This window comes from Nomascus leucogenys, chromosome 12 (assembly GCF_006542625.1).
Source record: "Nomascus leucogenys isolate Asia chromosome 12, Asia_NLE_v1, whole genome shotgun sequence".
NCBI lineage: Eukaryota > Metazoa > Chordata > Mammalia > Primates > Hylobatidae > Nomascus > Nomascus leucogenys.
Genome location: NC_044392.1, coordinates 98,595,891 through 98,617,524, shown reverse-complemented (window position 1 = coordinate 98,617,524; position 21,634 = coordinate 98,595,891). Strand labels below are relative to the sequence as shown.

General features: G+C 38.3%; 1 protein-coding gene across 1 annotated transcript in view; it reads right to left on the bottom strand.

Moving 5' to 3' along the window:
- The window catches only part of SLC44A5 (solute carrier family 44 member 5), a 136,231-nt gene that overhangs the window by 53,903 nt on the left and 60,694 nt on the right, over positions 1–21,634 (bottom strand). The gene's annotated exons all lie outside the window — the stretch shown is intronic.

Here is a 21,634-nt window from a genome sequence, read left to right as displayed (position 1 = left end):
TTCAGAGAAATTTAAGCAGATTATTCACAAAATAAAAACGTGATGTTATTGTAAAAGAATAATTGGAGAACAAGAAGGGCTTATAAAGATTAAAATACAATTGCCAAAATAAAAAAAATCAAAAGAAGAGCTGGAAAAAATTAAGAAATTCTAAAATACAGAACAAAAAGTCAGAGATGAAAAATAGAAGGAAAAAAAGAAAAGGCACTGAGACTAATCCAGCTATGACCAATAGTTCCAGAAAGACAACTGAAAAAATGGAAGGGATAAAAATCTCAAAGAAATAACAGAAGAAAATTGTCCAGAGCTGATGAGAGTCATAGTTCTTCAGGATTAAAGGACTTACTACGGACTCAAAGAAAGAATTAAAAAGGCCTCTATCAAATTGTGAGATTTCAGAACACTAAGAATAAAGAAATCATTTTAAGTACTTTCTAAAAGGAAAAAACTTATCATGATGTATGTGAATTCTACTGGCATTAGGCATTCTGGATAACAAAAATAATGGAGCAATGTCTTCACATTTCTGAAAGGAATTGTTTTTCAATCTACACTTCTATAGCTATACCATCAATCAAACATAAAAAGAGAAAAGAAAAGATGAAGAGACAAGGCATTTATAGGAACTCAGCAAGTTTACTGCTTATGCTTTCTTTTTTTAGGAAGGTAATTGAGAATATTCTCCACGAAAACAGGTGGGTCAACAGAAAGGCAGCCTTGGGATATAGGAAACAATAAATTCACATACTTATACTAAAAATTATTATTTATATGAAATTAAAAAGTTAACTGGGCATTCTGTGCTTTTGTTTCATAAATCTGATAACTCTAGAAAAAGACAATTTAACAAGGTAGAGAAGCCCCAGAATTAAAGCTATGCAATAGGCCTACAATTTACCAGGTCCTGAGTAAAGCAAAAGGACAGCAGCTCTGCAAGGTAGATCTTCAGGGAAAAGGGGCCTCTGAAAAATAGTATGATTGAGATGGCAGAAAAACACATTGTCCTGATGAAGGCTATCCAAGAAAAACCTTGTGGGTAAACAAAAAATTATGCTAGAAAGTCACTTGTTGAAGCAAACTAAAATGCGAGATGATCCTACGCTGCTAATGAAGTGTGAGATTTGGCTTTGATATCAAGGACATGGTACAAATAAGAAAATAATGGCCTGACAGTGAATACGGTTTGCATAGTTATGACAAAGCAAAAGTTTTTTAAATCATTTTCAAATTCTGGAACCAACCTACCAACAGATCATGCAAGATTTTGTTGAAGTTCTGGAACTGAACATAAATGGTGACAAATCTGATCATGTAAAATGGTATTTATAGAAAGTATTTCCAGAAAGTAAAAGGTGAAAGGGAAAGAAAAGGTGGACAGAAGGGTAGGGGGGATAATATCCTCTTACATAAAGATGAGCTGAGACACTGATAAAAGTTAGTAGAACAAGAAGTAGAGGTATTACATACTATTTAAAGTCATAAAAGTAACCACAAGGAAATCTAAAAGTAGTAATTTAACTACCAAACATGGGTGAAGGGGATAAGTAAAACAGATAATGTATATGAGTTAGAAATCTTCATTTCCCGGGCCGGGCGCGGTGGCTCACGCTTGTAATCCCAGCACTTTGGGAGGCCGAGGCGGGCGGATCATGAGGTCAGGAGATCGATGCCACAGTGAAACCCCGTCTCTACTAAAAATACAAAAAAATTAGCCGGGCGTGGTTGCGGGTGCCTGTAGTCCCAGCTACTCGGAGAGGCTGAGGCAGGAGAATGGCGTGAACCCGGGAGGTGGAGCTTGCAGTGAGCCGAGATTGCGCCACTGCACTCTAGCCTAGGCGACAGAGTGAGACTCCATCTCAAAAAAAAAAGAAAAGAAATCTTCATTTCCCATAGCAGACTGTCAGTGGATATTATCTAAACTTAATAAGCACAAAATAAAATAAGCTTATTATTTAAAGTTCTGTAAAAACAAACTGCCAGAAGAACTAAAACCAGAGAGAGAAGAGATTGTCCCAGTGAAAGTGTGGGTGAGGAATCCTAGGATGAGAGACCATTGCTTTTATTATAAACTCTTCAGTACCATTTTGTTTGTTTTCACATGCATATATTATTTTGATTCAAATTTTAAACATTAAACCAAATTGTGTGTGGATACAATCAAAGAGATTTGTGAGATGCCTTTGCCATTTTGTCAGAGGTCAGTGAATTGAAAACTAAGTTGCTATTGCTTCATATAGATGCTGAATTGAATGCAAGGCTTAAATGGGAGGGACTTCAAAATGGCTGATGAGAGGCATATAGTACCCACCTTCACTACAAAGAACCAAAATAACAAGTAGATAACCACACTTTGAATAGATCACCTAAGCAAGAATGCTAGAATTCAACAGCAAAGTGACAGGAAACACCTAAGGCATGGAAAGAGAGTCAAGAGAGGCAGCACGCTCAGCCAGGATCAGCTGGGAACCTAGAGAGGCTTTCCAATGCAGGAAAAGGGTGAGAGACCCTTAGTGGTCCATGTTCCCAACACAAACTCCTATAATTCTAGCCATGGGCGAGCCCCTTGACCCACTCAGGCCCTGAGACTAACATAGGAAATTGCCTGGAGACTGCATAACAGCATTGCTCCAAAGGGAAAGCTTCTACTGGGTCTCACACCCCTCCCTGAGGTCTAAGAAGAAACAGCAAGGTGGCTGGCAAGATGGCTGAATAGGAACAGCTCTGGTCTGCAGCTCCCAGCAAGATCTACTCAGAAAAAGGGTGATTTCTGCATTTCCAACTGAGGTAACCAGTACATCTCAGTAGGACTGGTTGGACACTGGGTGTAGCCCAAGGAGGGTGAGCCAAAGCAGGGTGGGTTGTCACCTCACCTGGGAAGCATAAGGGGTCAGGGAACTCCCTCTCCTAGCCAAAGGAAGCCATTAGGGACTGTACTGTGCACTCCAGCCCAGATATTGAGCTTTTCCCATGATCTTCACAACCCGGAGACCAGAGATTCACTCCAGGGCCCACGCCACCAGGGCCCTGGGTTTCCAGCACAAAACTGGGTGGCCATTTGGGCAGACACCAAGCTAGTCACAGTTTTTTTTTCATACCCCAGTGGCACCTGGAATGCCAGTGATACAGAACTGTTCACTCCCCTAGAAAGGGGTTCCCCTAGAATTCAACAGCAAAGTGACAGGAAACACCTAAGGCATGGAAAGAGAGTGAAGAGAGGCAGCATGCTCAGCCAGGATCAGCTGGGAACCTAGAGAGGCTTTCTAGGGGTTTCCCTAGAAAAGGAACCAAGTGGTCTGGCTTGGCGGGTCCCACAACCATGGAGACCAGCAAGCTAAGATCCACTGGCTTGAAATTCTCACTTCGAGCACAGCAGTCTGAGCTCAACCTGGGATGCTTGAGCTTGGTCAGAGGAGGGGTGTCCGCCACTGCCGAGGCTTGAGTAGGTGGTTTTACCCTCATGGTGTAAACAAAGCAGTTGGGAAGTTGGAACTGGGCGGAGCTCACCACAGCTCAGCAAGGCCACTGCTGCCAGACTGCCTCTCCAGATTCCCTCCTCTCTGGGCAGGGCATCTTTGAAAAAAAGGCAGCAGCCCCAGTCAGGGACTTACAGATAAAACCCCCAACTCCCTGGGACAGAGCACCTGGAGGAAGGGGCAGTCGGGGGTGCAGCTTCAGCAAACTTAAACGTCCCTGCCTGGCAGCTCTGAAGAGAGCAGCAGATCTCCCAGCACAGTGTTTGAGCTCCGATAAGGGACAGACTGCCTCAAGTGGGTCCCTGACCCCCGGTTATCTTGACTGGGAGACACCTCCCAGTAGGGGCCAATAGACACCTCATACGGGAGAGCTCTGGCTGGCATTTGGCAGGTGCCCCCCTGGGACGAAGTTTCCAGAGGAAGGAACAGGCAGCAATCTTGGCCGTTCTGCAGCTCCTGCCAGTGACACGCAGGCAAACAGGGTCTGGAGTGGACCTCCAGTAAACTCCAGCAGACCTGCAGCAGAGGAGCCTCACTGTTAGAAGGAAAACTAGCAAACAGAAAGGAATAGTATCAACAGCAATAAAAAGGACATCTACTCAGAGACTCCAGCCAAAGGTCACTGACTTTAAAGACCAAAGGTAGATAAATCCATGAAGAAGGGGGGAAAACAGCACAAAAAGGCTGAAAATTCCAAAAACCAGAATGCATCTTCTCCTGCAAAGGATCAGAACTCCTCACCAGCAAGGCAACAAAACTGGACAGAGAATGAGTTTGACAAATTGACAGAAGTAGGCTTCAAAAGATGGGTAATGACAAACTCCTCTGAGCTAAAGAAGCATGTTCTAACACAATGCAAGGAAGCTAAGAACCTTGAAAAAAGGTTAGATGAATTGCTAACTATAATAATCAGTATAGAGAAGAACATAAATGACCTGATGGAGCTGAAAAACACAGCACAAGAATGTCGTGAAGCATACTCAAGTATCAATAGCATCAAGTGGAAGAAAGAATGTCAGAGATTGAAGATCAACTCAATGAAATAAAGCGAGAAGACAAGATTAGAGAAAAAAGAGTGAAGAGAAATGAACAAAGCCTCCAAGAAATATGGGACAATGTGAAAAGACCAAATATACATTTGATTGGTGTACCTGAAAGGGACAGGTAGAACGGAACCAAATTGGAAAACACTCTTTGGGATATTAGCCAGGAGAACTTCCCCAATCTAGCAAGGCAGGCCAATATTCAAATTCAGGAAACACAGAGAACACCACAAAGATACACCTTGAGAAGAGCAACCACAAGACACATAATCATCAGATTCACCAAGGTTGAAATAAAGGAAAAAATATTAAGGGCAGCCAGAAAGAAAGGTCGGGTTACTCACAATGGGAAGCCCATCAGACAAACAGCGGATCTCTCAGCAGAAACCCTACAGGCCAGAAGAGAGTGGGGGCTAATATTCAACATTCTTAAAGAAAAGAATTTTCAACCCAGAATTTCATATCCAGCCAAACTAAGCTTCATAAGCGAAGGAGAAATAAAATGCTTTACAGACAAGCAAATGCTGAGAGATTTTGCCACCATCAGGCCTGCCTTACAAGAGCTCCTGAAGGAAGCACTAAACATGGAAAGGATTAGCTGGTACCATCCACTGCAAAAATATATGAAATTGTAAAGACCACTGACGCTATGAAGAAACGACATCAACTAAAGGGCAAAATAACCACGTGGCATCATAATGGCAGGATCAAATTCACATATAAAAATATTAACCTTAAATATAAATGGCTAACTGCCCCAACTGAAAGACACAGACTGGCAAATTGGATAAAAAGTCAACACTCACTGGTGTGCTATATTCAGGAGACCCATCTCACATGGAAAGACACACATAGGCTCAAAATAAAGGGATGGAGGAATATTTCCTAAGCAAATGGAAAGCAAAAAAAAGCAGGGGTTGCAATCCTAGTCTCTGATAAAACAGACTTTAAACCAACAAAGATCAAAAGAGACAAAGAAGGGCATTACATACTGGTAAAGGGGTCAATGCAACAAGAAGAGCTAACCATCCTAAATATATATGCACCCAATACAGGAACACCCAGATTCATAAAACAAGTTATTAGAGAGCTACAAAGAGACTTAGACTCCCACACAATAATAGTGGGAGACTTTAACACCCCACTGTCGATAGTAGACATATCAGTGAGACAGAAGGTTAACAAGGATATCCAGGACCTGAACTCAGCTCTGCAACAAGCAGACCTAATAGACATCTACAGAACTCTCCACCCCACATCAACAGAATATACATTCTTCTCAGCACCACATCGCACTTATTCTAAAATTGACCACATAGCTGGAAGTAAAACACTCCTCAGCAAATGCAAAAGAACAGAAATGTAACAGTCTCTCAGACCACAGTACAACCAAATTAGAACTCAGGATTAAGAAACTCACTCAAAACCGCACAACTACATGGAAAGTAAACAACCTGCTCCTGAATGACTACTGGGTAAATATTGAAATGAAGGCAGAAATAAAGATGTTCTTTGAAACCAATGAGAACAAAGACACACCGTACCAGAATCTCTGGGACACATTTAAAGCAGTGTGTAGAGGGACATTTATAGCACCAAATGCCCACAAGATAAAGCAGGAAAGATCTAAAATCGACACTCTGACATCACATTTAAAAGAACTAGAGAAGCAACAGCAAACAAATTCAAAAGCTAGCAGAAAGCAAGAAATTACTAAGATCAGAGCAGAACTGAAGGACACAGAGACACGAAAAACTCTTCAAAAAATCAATGAATCCAGGATCTGGTTTTTTGAAAAGATCAACAAAATAGTCAGCTAGCGAGAGTAATAAAGAAGAAAAGAGAGAAGAATCAAATAGATGCCATAAAAAATGATAAAGGGGATATCACCACCGATCCCACAGAAATACAAACTACCACCAGAGAATACTGTAAACACCTCTACGCAAAGAAACTAGGAAATCTAGAAGAAATTGATAACTTCCTGGACACATACACTCTCCCAAGACTAAACCAGGAAGAAGTTGAATCCCTGAATAGACCAATAACAAGTTCTGAAATTGAGGCAGCAATTAATAGCCTACCAACTAAGAAAAGTCCAGGACCAGATGGATTCACAGCCAAATTCCACCAGAGGTACAAAGAGGAGCTGGTACCATTCCTTCTGAAACTATTCCAAACAATAGAAAAAGAGGGAATCCTCCCTAAATCATTTTATGAGGCCAGTATCATCCTAATGCCAAAACCTGGCAGAGACACAACAGGCCAATATCCCTGATGAACATGGATGCGAAAATCCTCAATAAAATACCAGCAAACTGAGTCCTGCAGCACATCAAAAAGCTGATCCATCACGATCAAGTCAGCTTCATCCCAGGGATGCAAAACAATAAATGTAATCCATCACACAAACAACCAATGACCAAAAACCACATGATTATCTCAATAGATGAAGAAAAGGCCTTAGACAAAATTCAACAACGCTTCATGCTAAAAATTCTCTTTAAACTACGTATTGATGGAACGTATCTCAAAATAAGAGCTTTTCATGACAAACCCACAGCCAATATCATACTGAAAGGGCAAAAACTGGAAACAATCCCTTGAAAACTGGTACAACACAGGGATGCCCTCTCTCACCACTCCTTTTCAACACAGTATTAGAAGTTCTGGCCAGGGCAATCAAGAAAGATAAATAAACAAATGGTATTTGAGTATGAAAAGAGGAAGTCAAATTGTCTCTGTTTGCAGATGACATGACTGTATATTTAGAAAACCCCATCATCTCAGCCCCAAATCTTCTTAAGCTGATAAATAACTTCAACAAAGTCTCAGGATACAAAATCAATGTGCAAAAAGCACAAGCATTCCTATACACCAAGAACAGACAAATAGCCAAATTATCAGTGAACTCCCATTCACAATTGCTACAAAGAGAATAAAATATCTAGGAATCCAACTTACAAGGGATGTGAAAGACCTCTTCAAGGAGAACTACAAACCACTGTTCAAGGAAATAAGAGAGGACACAAACAAATGGAAAAACATTTCATGCTTAAGGATAGGAAGAAACAATATTGTGAAAATGCCAAATTACTTCCCAAAGTAATTTATAGATTCAATGCTATCCCCATCAAGCTACCATTGACTTTCTTCATAGAATTGGAAAAAACTACTTTAAAGTTCATATGGAACGAAAAAAGAGCCCACATAGCCAAGACAATCCTAATGAAAAGGAACAAAGCTGGAGGCATCACACTACTTCAAACTATACTACAAGGCTACAGTAATAAAACAGCATGGTACTAGTACCCAAACAGATATACAGACCAATGGAACAGAACAGAGGCCTCAGAAATAATGTCACATATCTACAACCATCTGATCTTTGACAAACCTGACAAAAACAAGCAATGTGGAAAGGATTCCCAATTTAATAAGTGGTGTTGGGAAAACTGGCTAGCCATATGCAGAAAGCTGAAACTGGATCCCTTCTTTACACCTTATATAAAAATTAACTCAATATGGAAACGACTTAAACATAAGACCTTAAACCATAAAAACCCTAGACAAAAACTTAGGCAATACTATTTAGGACATAGGCATGGGCAAAGACTTCATGACTAAAACACGAAAGCAATGGCAACAAAAGCCAAAACTGACAAATGGGATCTAATTAAACTAAAGAACTTTTGCACAGCAAAAGAAATTAACATCAGAGTGAACACACAACCTACAGAATGGGAGAAAATTTTTGCAATCTACCCATCTGACAAAAGGCTAATATCCAGAATCTACTAATAACTTAAACAAATTTACAAGAAAAAAACAAACAACCCCATCAAAAAGTGGCTGAAGGATATGAACAGACACTTCTCAAAATAAGACATTTATGCAGCCAACAAACATATGAAAAAAAGCTCATCATCACTGGTCATTAGGGAAATACGAATCAAAACCACAATGAGATACTATCTCACGCCAGTTAGAATGATGGTCATTAAAAAGTCAGGAAACAACATTTGCTGGAGAAGATGTGGAGAAATAGGAATGCTTTTACACTGTTGGTAGGAGTGTAAATTAGTTCAACCATTGTGGAAGGCAGTGTGGCGATTCCTCAAGGATCTAGAACTAGAAATACCATTTGACCCCGCAATCCCATTACTGGGTATATACCCAAAGGATGATAAATCATTCTACTATGAAGACACATGCACACGTATGTTTATTACAGCACTGTTCACAGTAACAAAGACTTGGAACCCACCCAAATGCCCATCAGTGATAGACTGGATAAAGAAAATGTAGTACATATACACCATGGAATACTATGCAGCCATAAAAAAGGACGAGTTCATGTCTGGAAACCATCATTCTCAGCAAACTAAAACAAGAACAGAAAACCAAAGGCGGCATGTTCTCACTCATAAGTGGGAATTGAACAATGAGCACACATGGACACAGGGAGGGGAACATCACACACTGGGGCCTGTTGGGGGATGGGGGTTTAGGGGAGGGATAGCATTAGGAGAAATACCTGGTGTAGATGACAGGTTGATAGATGCAGCAAACCACCATGGCACGTGTATACCTATGTAACAAACCTGCATGTTCTGCACATGTATCCCATCACTTAAAGTATTAAAAAAAAAAAAAAAAGGAATAGCAAGGCACCATTTTCAGAGCCTGGAACCTACCGTACTGCATCCTGTCGTAGGGCTCAACAATCCTTGTGTCTCCACATCCCTGGAGCCCCATTGACATCCCCTACCTGCAGCCATGTGCTGCTGCTGGCTGCTCTCACCAAGGCCAAAGTGCAAGCCATTAGCATCGATCCCAGTGTGCGCAGTAGCAGGGCCACCACATGTTTACAAGTTCCCTGAGAAAGATTATTCTATTTGCAGCTGCCACTCAAGGCCAACTTGTGTGATTATTAAAAATTAAAATCATATCAAGTTTCTTCTTAGACCACAACAGAATACAGTTAGAAATCAATAATGAGAAGAGCTTGGGAAACTGTATAAATACATGGAAATTAAATAACATGCTTCTGAATGACCATTAGGTCGAGAAAGAAACTAGGAGGAAATTTAAAAAATTTTTCAAACAATTGAAAATCAAAACACAACATATCAAAACCGATGGAATAGAGAAAAAGCAGTGCTAAGAGGAAAATTTATGGCAGTAAACACCTACATCATAAAAGTAGGAAGGCAGTCTAACAATGCACCTCAGGAAACTAGAAAAGCAAGAACAAACCAACCCAAAATTAGTAGAAGTAAATAAATAAAAATGAGAGAACAAAATAGAGACTAAAAAACAATGGAATCAACTAACAAAACAAAGTTTTTATTGAAAAAAATAAAACTGATAAACTGCTAGCTAGGCTAACCAAGAAAAAAAGAGAGAAGACCCAAATAAATAAAATCAGAAATAAAAGAGGATACATTCCAACTGATACCACAGAAATGAAAAACGCTATCAGAGACTGTTATGAAAAACTGTACACCAAAAAACTAGAAAAATGGATAAATTCATGGACACATAAAACCTACCAAGGTTGAATTAAGAAATAGAAAAACCAAACAGACCAATAACAAGTAATGAGATTGGATCAGTGACACAAAGTTTCCAGACAAAGAACAGTTCAGGACCAGATGGTTTCACCGCTGAATTTTACCAAACTTACAGAGAAGAATTAAAACCACTTCTTTTCAAACTATTCCAGAAAATTGGAGAGGAGATAATTCTTTCTAAGTCATTCTGTGAGGCCAGCATTACTCTGATACCAAAACCAGCCAAGGACATAAAAACAAACAAACAAACAAACAACAAAACACTACAGGGCAATATCCCTGATAAACATAGATGCAAAAATTCTCAACAGAATACTAGCAAACCGAAAGCATATGTGACTGGGGCAGGGGCTGGGGAGTGAAGAGAGGCTGGTTAATGGGTTAATGGTTAATGGGTACATAGAATTAGATAGAAGGAATACATTTTAATGATCCATAGTATGGAAAGATGACTATAGGTAGCAACAATGTACTGTATATTTCAAAGTAGCTAGGAGATGGGACTTGAAATGTTCTTAACACATAGAAATGATAAATACTTGGGTGATGAATACACTAAATATCCTGACTTGAATATTACACATTTTATGCATGTAACAAAATATCACATGCACCCCATAGATAGGTATAAATATTACATATCAATTTTTAAAAATCTTAAATAGAAGAGCATTGTCCTCTTAATCTTTCTTGTTTCCTTATCTTAACCTCATGGGGCCAGGTATTTCAGTGTTGGTAATGGTGCTACATCAGACAATGTTCAAAGTAATTTCAGCACAACCTTTACAAGCTGAAGTTTTTGTAGTAGCCAGTAGGTGGCATCAAAAATCAATCAAGTTCTCTTTTTTTGTGGAAATCTCAAAGAAGAGGTCTGTACCTAAGTGTCATGAGCAACTTTCCCGGAGCTCAAGAGGCAGAGAAAGTTACACACAACAAAGCACTCCGTTTTCCTTTGAAGTCGCTGTTTCATCTCTTTTGACATTTTAAAAACCCCTGGTGTTTCTCCTAGAGTCTTTTTGGTTAGATAAAGCACAAAAGGCCAAAAGCTACATCTCAAATATCACACCACCTCTAAACATGGACTTTAGGCTCAGTTATTAAGGAATGTCTTCCAGAGTTGGGAATCAAAGGATTGCTTAAATACATCATGACAATTGTTAAAGTCTAACAGGTAAGTTTCCCCATTTTAGAGCTGCTTAAATTTCTTACACATCCTAACATAGATGCATTTCATTTTGGCATAGAAATACTCACACACACACACTCACACACACACACACACACACATACACACACACACACATTTATTTGTGGTGTTTTAGAACATGTAATGATACTTTTATAAGCTATGCTATGTTTAAGATTTTTAGGCCTGGGTTAAACAAGTAAAATGGGAAGCCAAGTTCACTGCAACTGTCTGTGTGTAGCCTAAACAGCATAAGACTTGGGGTTAGAACGTGCTACCTTTGCCATTTAATAGACAGTTGAACCTTAGGAAGTATTTTAACCTTTCTGAATTTTAGTTTTCTAAATTTCCAAATGATAGTAATAATAGTCAGACTCACTTAGCATTGTTGTTGAGGACCTGATCAGATCTTTAAGCTGACCTCCACTTCGGGAGAAAATCATTATCTGTATTACCCCTTTTTTCTCATTCATTTAACAATGAATTTACTGAGCACATATTGTAATGCAAGACAATGCTGTAGGTTCTAAAGATACGACAGTGAAAAAGACAGAGAATGGCCCTGATCTCAAAGAACTTTGGGCCCAGCCCGGGAAGATAAAGCTAACCAATTAATAACCAGGATAAATTCAGGCAGTAAAAAGTATCTAAGACAGTAAGTCAAGATCTTGTGCCAGAGACTAGGAAGAGGAATGGTGAAGGTGAGTGTGGCTGCTTCAGATGAGATTGTCAGCAATATACTTTAGACTTAAGATAGCGCACTGCACCGAACACAATAGATTGAATCCATAGCTTTTTTTTTTTTTTTTTTTTTTGAGACGGAGTCTCGCTCTGTCGCCCAGGCTGGAGTGCAGTGGCGCGATCTCAGCTCACTGCAAGCTCCGCCTCCCGGGTTCACGCCATTCTCCCGCCTCAGCCTCTCCGAGTAGCTGGGACTACAGGCGCCCGCCACCACGCCGGGCTAATTTTTTGTATTTTTAGTAGAGACGGGGTTTCACCGTGGTCTCGATCTCCTGACCTCGTGATCCGCCCGCCTTGGCCTCCCAAAGTGCTGGGATTACAAGCGTGAGCCACCGCGCCCGGCCGAATCCATAGCTTTCTTGACTTTATCTCTGAAGACCAAGAGACTCTTGAAGAAGAAATCTGTGTCTTATTTGCTCTAGTATATTGCATAGTGACTGACCCATTGGAGGACCTCAACAACATGAAAGTGCTTTTAGAAGGCCAATGCATGCTTCTCCTACATGACTGTTCTCTCATTTAATTTTTGCTTCATTATCAGGAAATAAAGACTGAGGTAGGTTGTGTTCCATGCCCATGGGTCAATGCTATAAGGAGGTGAAGTCAGAATTTGACTCCAGGGTACATATTCTTTTGAGAAAATGTTTATCTGTTTTTTTTTTCTTTTAAAGGGGCTTTAATTATGAAGACAATCTATTGTCTCAGCATATTTACTTCTTTTTTAAATTATTTAATTTTGGAAAATTCGGGGAGAATGTAAAAGGTATACACATTTTTGGTAGAAACTTGCAATGCATATAAACATACAAGAAAATAAAAATATTCAATTTTCTGTCATGATTCTATAATGATATCTGCCATTATTTTTATTTTTTTAAACTCTGTTGCCCAGGCTGGAGTGCAGTGGTGCAATCTCAGTTCACTGCAACCTCCACCTCCTGGGCTCAAGCCATCCTTCCATCTCTGCCTCCTGATAGCTGGGACTACAGGCACTCCATCATGCTCAGCTAATTTTGTTTTAATTTTTTAATTTTAATTTTTATTTTTTGGTAGAGACAGGCTTTGACCATGTTGCCCAGGCCTGTCTTGAACTTGTGGGCTCAAGTGATTGGCTCACCTTGGCGTCCCAAAGTGCTAGGATTACAGGAATGAGCCACCCTAGCTGGCCTAATTTTTAAATGAAAAAAAGCTTAATATTTTTCTGCATACATGCTTATTGTGAACCATTGAAACAGCTCAAGAAGGTATAAGGAAGCAGCAAGAATGTTCTTTTAAAAATGTAAAATTGATTGGGTCACTCTTGCTGAACACCTTTCTCTGTCCTTCTCTGCACTTATAAATAATCCAAATACTTTATCAGAGTCCAGAGGACACAGAAAATATGACTTCTACCTGTTTCTCAGACATCTCCTCATTCCACCACCCTCTTTATTGGCCACATTTTGGCCTCTTGGCTTCCTTCTAGTGCTAGTCCTGGTGTATCATACGGTCACTCATGCCTCAGGACCTTTGCACTTGTTGCCTCTGGCTTGAGTGCTCTTCCCAGGGCTTCCTGGTCTTCACATCTCAGTTCAGAAGTCACCTCCTCATGAGAGTGCTTCCCTAACCCCGTAACCACAAGGTAACTACCTCCCATTGCACATCAGTCATTCTCCGTTAGGCCATCTGCTTTGTTTTTTTTCTTCATAGCATTGATCACTATTTGAAGCTATCTTGTTATTTACATTTTTATTGAGAATCTCCCTTTAACTTAAATATAGGCTTCATGAAGGCAGGTAGCTTGTTTATTTGTTTTTACTATAACCTCAGCCTTTAGAAAACTGTCTGGGATATAATAGGGGCTCAGAAATATGAGAATAAAAATAAAAATGTAATCCCATAATTGAAAATAATTACTGTAAGCATATGTATATCCGTTCAGACTTTTTTCTTGCATATGTTTTCATATATGTGAATATAAAGTATACAAGTATACAAACATACCCAAAAAATGAAATTATACCACACATGTCATTTTAATAACTTCGTTTCTTGAATTAACAATATATCATGGGCACATTTCCTTGCTAATAAATATATCTCTACCCAATAATTAATGATTAAATGGTATTTTATAATTGACTATACCATAATTCATTTAATCAATCTCCTATTGAGAAACATTTAGGTTGTTTCCATTTTATTATTACTATTACATAGTGCCTGTAACATTAGGAAATCTATGCAAATTTCCACGAGATGAGTTTCTAGGATGAAAGCTGCTGAATCAAAAAGAAACTATATGTTTGATAAATATTTTATAAAATCTGATAAATATCATATTACACTGCTGCCAGTAGAAAATGAGGCGATTTTTTCTCCTCACTCTGGCCAAAACTGGAAATTTTAATCTTTTAAAATCTACTTGACAACCTATAAGACAAAAATAACATTTTAATTAATTTGCAATTCTTTTTTTAACTGTAGTTGAACTATATTCTTATCATTATTGGCCATTATTTCCTGTTTATGACTTTTACCTACTTTCATATTGGATGATCATTTTTTTCTTTTTGATTTTGAAGAACAGCTCATATAAAAAAGGTGTTGATACATTTGGTCAGATATATATGTTGAAAGTATTTGTTTTTCCTAGATTTCCATTTATCTTTTAACTTTGTTTCCAATGAGTTAAGGTGTATTTATGTGTTGAAATTCTTCAAAATTTCTGTTTTCTGGTTTTGGTGTTATCTTTAGAAAAGTTTTCTTAACCCCATAATTCTATAAATATACCCTTACATTTTCTTCAGTTACTTTCATGGTTTTATATTTTATATACAAAATCATCAATGCTTTAGTATCTATTTTGGTATAAGATATGAAATAAATATCCAATTTTATTTTATTTTTATGAATGGCATTTCAGTTAATTCAATACTATTTATTTAATAGTTCATCTTTCTGCTACTGACTTGAAGTCCATCTTTATCATATTCAAAATTTATATTTTTAATAGGATTTATTTCTGTCTGTCTGGCTTTATGATAGTTTCACGTTGTTATAATAATGTTACTATTATGATATATTTACTCCAATATTTTCCCTTGATACCATTCGATATGGTTTGGCTGTATCCCCACCTAAATCTCATCTTGAATTATAGCTCCCATAATTCCCACATGTTGTGGGAGGGAACCCGTGGGAGATAATTGAATCGTGGGGGTGGTTTCTCCCATGCAGTTCTCCTGTTAGTGAATAAGTCTCACGAGATTTGATGGTTTCATAAGGGGAAACCCCTTTCACTTGGTTCTCATTCTCTCTTGTCTGCCACCGTGTAAGACGTGCCTTTTGCCTTCTGCCATGATTGTGAGGCCTCCCCAACCACATGGAACTGTGAGTCCATTAAGCCCCTTTTTCTTTACATATTACCCAGTCTCAGGTATGTCTTTATCACCAGTGTGAAAATGGACTAATACACCATTTTATACAATAAAACTTATACTTAAAAAATTTTTAATATTGACTAAAATCTTGCATTTTTGTAAATATTTTACTACTGAAAGTCCAAATATAATTTAGAGTAACTTATTAAAATTTTAAATTAATACACATTTATCATAAGAATTAAAACAATCGTGAGACTTAAAAATGTACATTAGAGCAGGTTACAGGATTCAGAAACAAATATATAAATTTATTATTTAGTAATGTTTTTAGAAATCAGATAGGAAATGGGTATATTATTCAACAAACGATTCTGAAATAATTAACTCAGCAATTTGGGAAAATAGTTTGATTTCCACTTCAGTCTATATACAAAAATAAATTTCTAGGGGATTAGAAATTTAAATATAAGAAGGAAGCCATCAAAATACTAGAGAAATATTGGAGAATGTTATTTTCAGGGTGAGGAAGGCAATGATAACACAGACCCCAGAAACTGTAAGGGAAAATCAACAGAATCAACTGTTGAACATATATACATGATTTTCAGTGGTTCCATTCTATTTCATTAAATTGATGGGCCATAATTTACTATCATTCACATATTGTTGAGAACCTGTGTAGTTTCCAATATATTATTATTTTGAATAATACTTTAATGAACATATGTGTGTTAAGCAAAGATTATCTTTGAAAGATCATTATATACTGAAATTTGTGCTGTCACATTTTTGTTTGACATAAGTAGGTCACTGGCTTAGGTCTGGAAAACTTATTGTTACAAATGCCCTTTTAAAAATAAACTGCCTTAAAGAACTAGAGATTGAGAGATTTGTATGGTTTCTTTTACCACTTGGTGCTCTCTTTGTCCTTCATAGCATGAAGGTTGCAAAGGTTTTGTAGGCAATGTCTAGAATTTTCTGAGTTACTGAAGTTAAAAGAATTACCTCCCTGGATCAAAATTTAGCCCAGTCATCTCTAACAGGCAATGAGGAGTCAACTAGTCCCCTATAAATTTACCCTGACATGATTAGGAATTTGCCCCTCTCCTTAAATTTCTGGGTTTTCTTGATTGTGATAATTCTACTTCATGAATTTTGTTAACCATTTTCTGAATCTGTTTTTTTTCTTTTCTTATTTACATTTAAAAATCATTTTTAAAAATGTCAATAGTTTTTTGGGTATAGATGGTTTTTGGTTCCATGGATGAATTCTTTGGTGGTGAATTCTGAGATTTTAGTGCACCCATCACTTGAGCAGTATGTACTGTATGCAATGTGTTTTCTTTTATCCTTCACCTCCTCATAGTCTCCCCACCCTCCAGTCCCCTAAGTCCATTATATCACTCTGCATGTTTTGTCTGTGTGTGTGTGTATGTGTGTGTGTCCTCATAGCTTAGCTCTCACTTATAAGTAAGAACACACAGTATTTGGCTTTCTATTCCTGAGTTACTTCACTTAGAATAATGGCTTCCAGCTCCATTCAAGTTGCTACAAAAGGCATTGTTTCATTCCTTTTTATGGCTGAGTAGTATTCCATGGTGTACATATACAACATTTTCTTTATCGACTTGTTGGCTGAGGGGCACTTACATTGGTTCCATATCCTTGCAATTGTGAACTGTGCTGCTGTAAACATGTGTGTGCCTGTGTCTTTTTTACATAATGACTTCCTTTCCTTTGGGTAGATACCCAGTAACGGGATTGCTGAATCAAATGGTAGTTCTTTAAGGAAACTCCATACTGTTTTCCATACTGATTGTACTAATTTACCTTCCCACCAGCTATGTAAAAATGTTCCCTTTTCACCACATACATGCCAACATCTATTGTTTTTTGAATTTTTAATTATGGCCGTTCTTGCAGTAGTAAGGTGGAATCTCATTATGGTTTTAATTTGCATTCCCCTGATGATTAGTGTGTTGAGCATTTTTTTCATATGTTTGTTGGCTATTTGTATATCTTCTGTTGAGAAATGTCTATTCATGTCCTTAGCCCACTTTTGATGGGATTGTTTGTATTTTTCTTGCTGATTTCTTTGAGTTCCTTGTAGATTATGGACCCTAGTCCTTTGTCAGAGGCATAGTTTGCAAATACTTTCTCCCACTCTTTGAGTTGTCTATTTACTCTGCTTATTTATTTTGCTGAGCAGAAGCTTTTTAGTTTAATTTGGTCCCATTTATTTTTTTTTGAGGGACTGCATTTATTCTTTTTTTTTAAATTTTATAATTATTATACTTTAAGTTTTAGGGTACATGTGCACAATGTGCAGGTTTGTTACATATGTATACCTGTGCCATGTTGCTGTGATGCACCCATTAACTCGTCATTTAGCATTAGGTATATCTCCTAATGCTATCCTTTCCCCCTCCCCCCATCCCACAACAGTCCCCGGAGTGTGATGTTCCCCTTCCTGTGTCCATGTGTTCTCATTGTTCAATTCCCAGCTATGAGTGAGAACATGCGGTGTTTGGTTTTTTTGTCCTTGTGATAGTTTGCTGAGAATGATGGTTTCCAGTTTCATCCATGTCCCTACAAAGGACATGAACTCATCATTTTTTATGGCTGCATAGTATTCCATGGTGTATATGTGCCACATTTGCTTAATCCAGTCTATCCTTGTTGGACATTTGGGTTGGTTCCAACTCTTTGCTATTGTGAATAGTGCCACAATAAACATACATGTGCATGTGTCTTTATAGCAGCATGATTTACAATCCTTCGGGTATATACCCACTAATGGGATGGCTGGGTCAAATGGTATTTCTAGTTCTAGATTGCTGAGGAATCACCACACCGACTTGACAGTGGTCGAACTAGTTTGCAGTCCCACCAACAGTGTAAAAGTGTTCCTATTTCTCCACATCCTCTCCAGCATCTGTTTTTTCCTGACTTTTTAATGATCGCCATTCTAACTGGTGTGAGATGGTATCTCATTGTGGTTTTGATTTGCATTTCTCTGATGGCTAGTGATGATGAGAAGTTTTTCATGTGTTTTTTGGCTGCATAAATGTCTTATTTTGAGAAGTGTCTGTTCATATCCTTCAGCCACTTTTTGATGGGGTTGTTTGTTTTTTTCTTGTAAATTTGTTTGAGTTCATTGTAGATTCTGGATATTAGCCCTTTGTCAGATGAGTAGGTTGCAAAAATTTTCTCCCATTCTGTAGGTTGCCTGTTCACTCTGATGGTAGCTTCTTTTGCTGTGCAGAAGCTCTTTAGTCTAATTAGATCCCATTTGTCAATTTTAGTTTTTGTTGCCATTGCTTTTGGTGTTTTAGACATGAAGTCCTTGCCCATGCCTATGTCCTGAATGGTATTGCCTAGGTTTTCTTCTAGGGTTTTTATGGTTTTAGGTCTAACATGTAAGTCTTTAATCCATCTTGAATTAATTTTTGTATGAGGTGTAAGGAAGAGATCCAGTTTCAGCTTTCTACATATGGCTAGCCAGTTTTCCCAGCACCATTTATTAAATAGGGAATCCTTTCCCCATTGCTTGTTTTTGTCAGGTTTGTCAAAGATCAGATGGTTGTAGACATGCAGCAAAATTTCTGAGGGCTCTGTTCTGCACCATTGATCTATATCTCTGTTTTGGTACTGGTACCATGCTGTTTTGGTTACTGTAGCCTTGTAGTATAGTTTGAAGTCAGGTAGTGTGATGCCTCCAGCTTTGTTCTTTTGGCTTAGGATTGACTTGGCGATTCGGGCTCTTTTTTGGTTCCATATGAACTTTAAAGTAGTTTTTTCCAATTCTGTGAAGAAAGTCATTGGTAGCTTGATGGGGATGGCATTGAATCTATAACTTACCTCGGGCAGTATGGCCATTTTCACAATATTGATTCTTCCTACCCATGAGCATGGAATGTTCTTCCATTTGTTTGTATCCTCTTTTATTTCGTTGAGCAGTGGTTTGTAGTTCTCCTTGAAGAGGTCCTTCACATCCCTTGTAAGTTGGATTCCTAGGTATTTTATTCTCTTTGAAGCAATTGTGAATGGGAGTTCACTCATGATTTGGCTGTCTGTCTGTTATTGGTGTATAAGAATGCTTGTGATTTTTGTACATTGATTTTGTATTCTGAGACTTTGCTAAAGTTGCTTATCAGCTTAAGGAGATTTCGGGCTGAGACAATGGGGTTTTCTAAATATACAATCATGTCATCTGCAAACAGGGATAATTTGACTTCCTCTTTTCCTAATTGAATACCCTTCATTTCCTTCTCCTGCCTAATTGCCCTGGCCAGAACTTCCAACACTATGTTGAATAGGAGTGGTGAGAGAGGGCATCCCTGTCTTGTGCCAGTTTTCAAAGGGAATGCTTCCAGTTTTTGCCCATTCAGTATGATATTGGCTGTGGGTTTGTCATAGATAGCTCTTATTATTTTGAGATATGTCCCATCAATACCTGATTTATTGAGAGTTTTTAGCATGAAGGTTGTTGAATTTTGTCAAAGGCCTTTTCTGCATCTATTGAGATAATCATGTGGTTTTTGTCTTTGGTTCTGTTTATATGCTAGATTACATTTATTGATTTGCTTATGTTGAACCAGCCTTGCGTCCCAGGGATGAAGCCCACTTGATCATGGTGTATAAGCTTTTTGATGTGCTGCTGGATTTGGTTTGCCAGTATTTTATTGAGGATTTTTGCATCGATGTTCATCAAGGATATTGGTCTAAAATTCTCTTTTTTGGTTGTGTCTCTGCCAGGCTTAGGTATCAGGATGATGCTGGCCTCTTAAAATGAGTTAGGGAGGATTCCCTCTTTTTCTATTGATTGGAATAGTTTCAGAAGGAATGGTACCAGCTCCTCCTTGTACCTCTGGTAGAATTTGGCTGTGAATCCATCTGGTCCTGGACTTTTTTTGGTTGGTAAGCTATTGAATATTGCCACAATTTCAGAGCCTGTTGTTGGTCTATTCAGAGATTCAACTTCTTCCTGGTTTAGTCTTGGGAGGGTGTATGTGTCCAGGAATTTATCCATTTCTTCTAGATTTTCTAGTTTATTTGTGTAGGGGTGTTTGTAGTATTCTCTGATGGTAGTTTGTATTTCTGTGGGATCGGTGGTGATATCCCCTTTATCATTTTTTATTGCATCTATTTGATTCTTCTCTCTTTTCTTCTTTATTAGTCTTGCTAGTGGTCTATCACTTTTGTTGATCTTTTCAAAAAACCAGCTCCTGGATTCATTAATTTTTTGAAGCGTTTTTTGTGTCTCTATTTCCTTCAGTTCTGCTCTGATTTTAGTTATTTCTTGCCTTCTGCTAGCTTTTGAATATGTTTGCTCTTGCTTTTCTAGTTCTTTTAATTGTGATGTTAGGGTGTCAATTTTGGATCTTTCCTGCTTTCTCTTGTGGGCATTTAGTGCTATAAATTTCCCTCTACACACTGCTTTGAATGTGTCCCAGAGATTCTGGTATGTTGTGTCTTTGTTCTCGTTGATTTCAAAGAACATCTTTATTTCTGCCTTCATTTCGTTATGTACCCAGTAGTCATTCAGGAGCAGGTTGTTCAGTTTCCATGTAGTTGAGCGGTTTTGAGTGAGTTTCTTAATCCTGAGTTCCAGTTTGATTGCACTGTGGTCTGAGAGACAGTTTGTTATAATTTCTGTTCTTTTCCATTTGCTGAGGAGTGCTTTACTTCCAACTATGTGGTCAATTTTGGAATAGGTGTGGTGTGGTGCTGAAAAGAATGTATATTCTGTTGATTTGGGGTGGAGAGTTCTGTAGGTGTCTATTAGGTCTGCTTGGTGCCGAGCTGAGTTCAATTCCTGGGTATCCTTGTTAACTTTCTGTCTCGTTGATCTGTCTAATGTTGACAGTGGGGTGTTAAAGTCTCCCATTATTATTGTGTGGGAGTCTAAGTCTCTGTAGGTCACTAAGCACTTGCTTTATGAATCTGGGTGCTCCTGTATTGGGTGCATATATATTTAGGATAGTTAGCTCTTCTTGTTGAACTGATCCCTTTACCATTATGTAACATTCTTCTTTGTCTCTTTTGATCTTTGTTGTTTTAAAGTCTGTTTTATCAGAGACTAGGATTGCAACCTCTGCCTTTTTTTGTTTTCCATTTGCTTGGTACATCTTCCTCCATCCCTTCATTTTGAGCCTATGTGTGTCTCTGCACGTGAGATGGGTTTCCTGAATACAGCACACTGATGGGTCTTGACTCTTTATCTGATTTGCCAGTCTGTGTCTTTTAA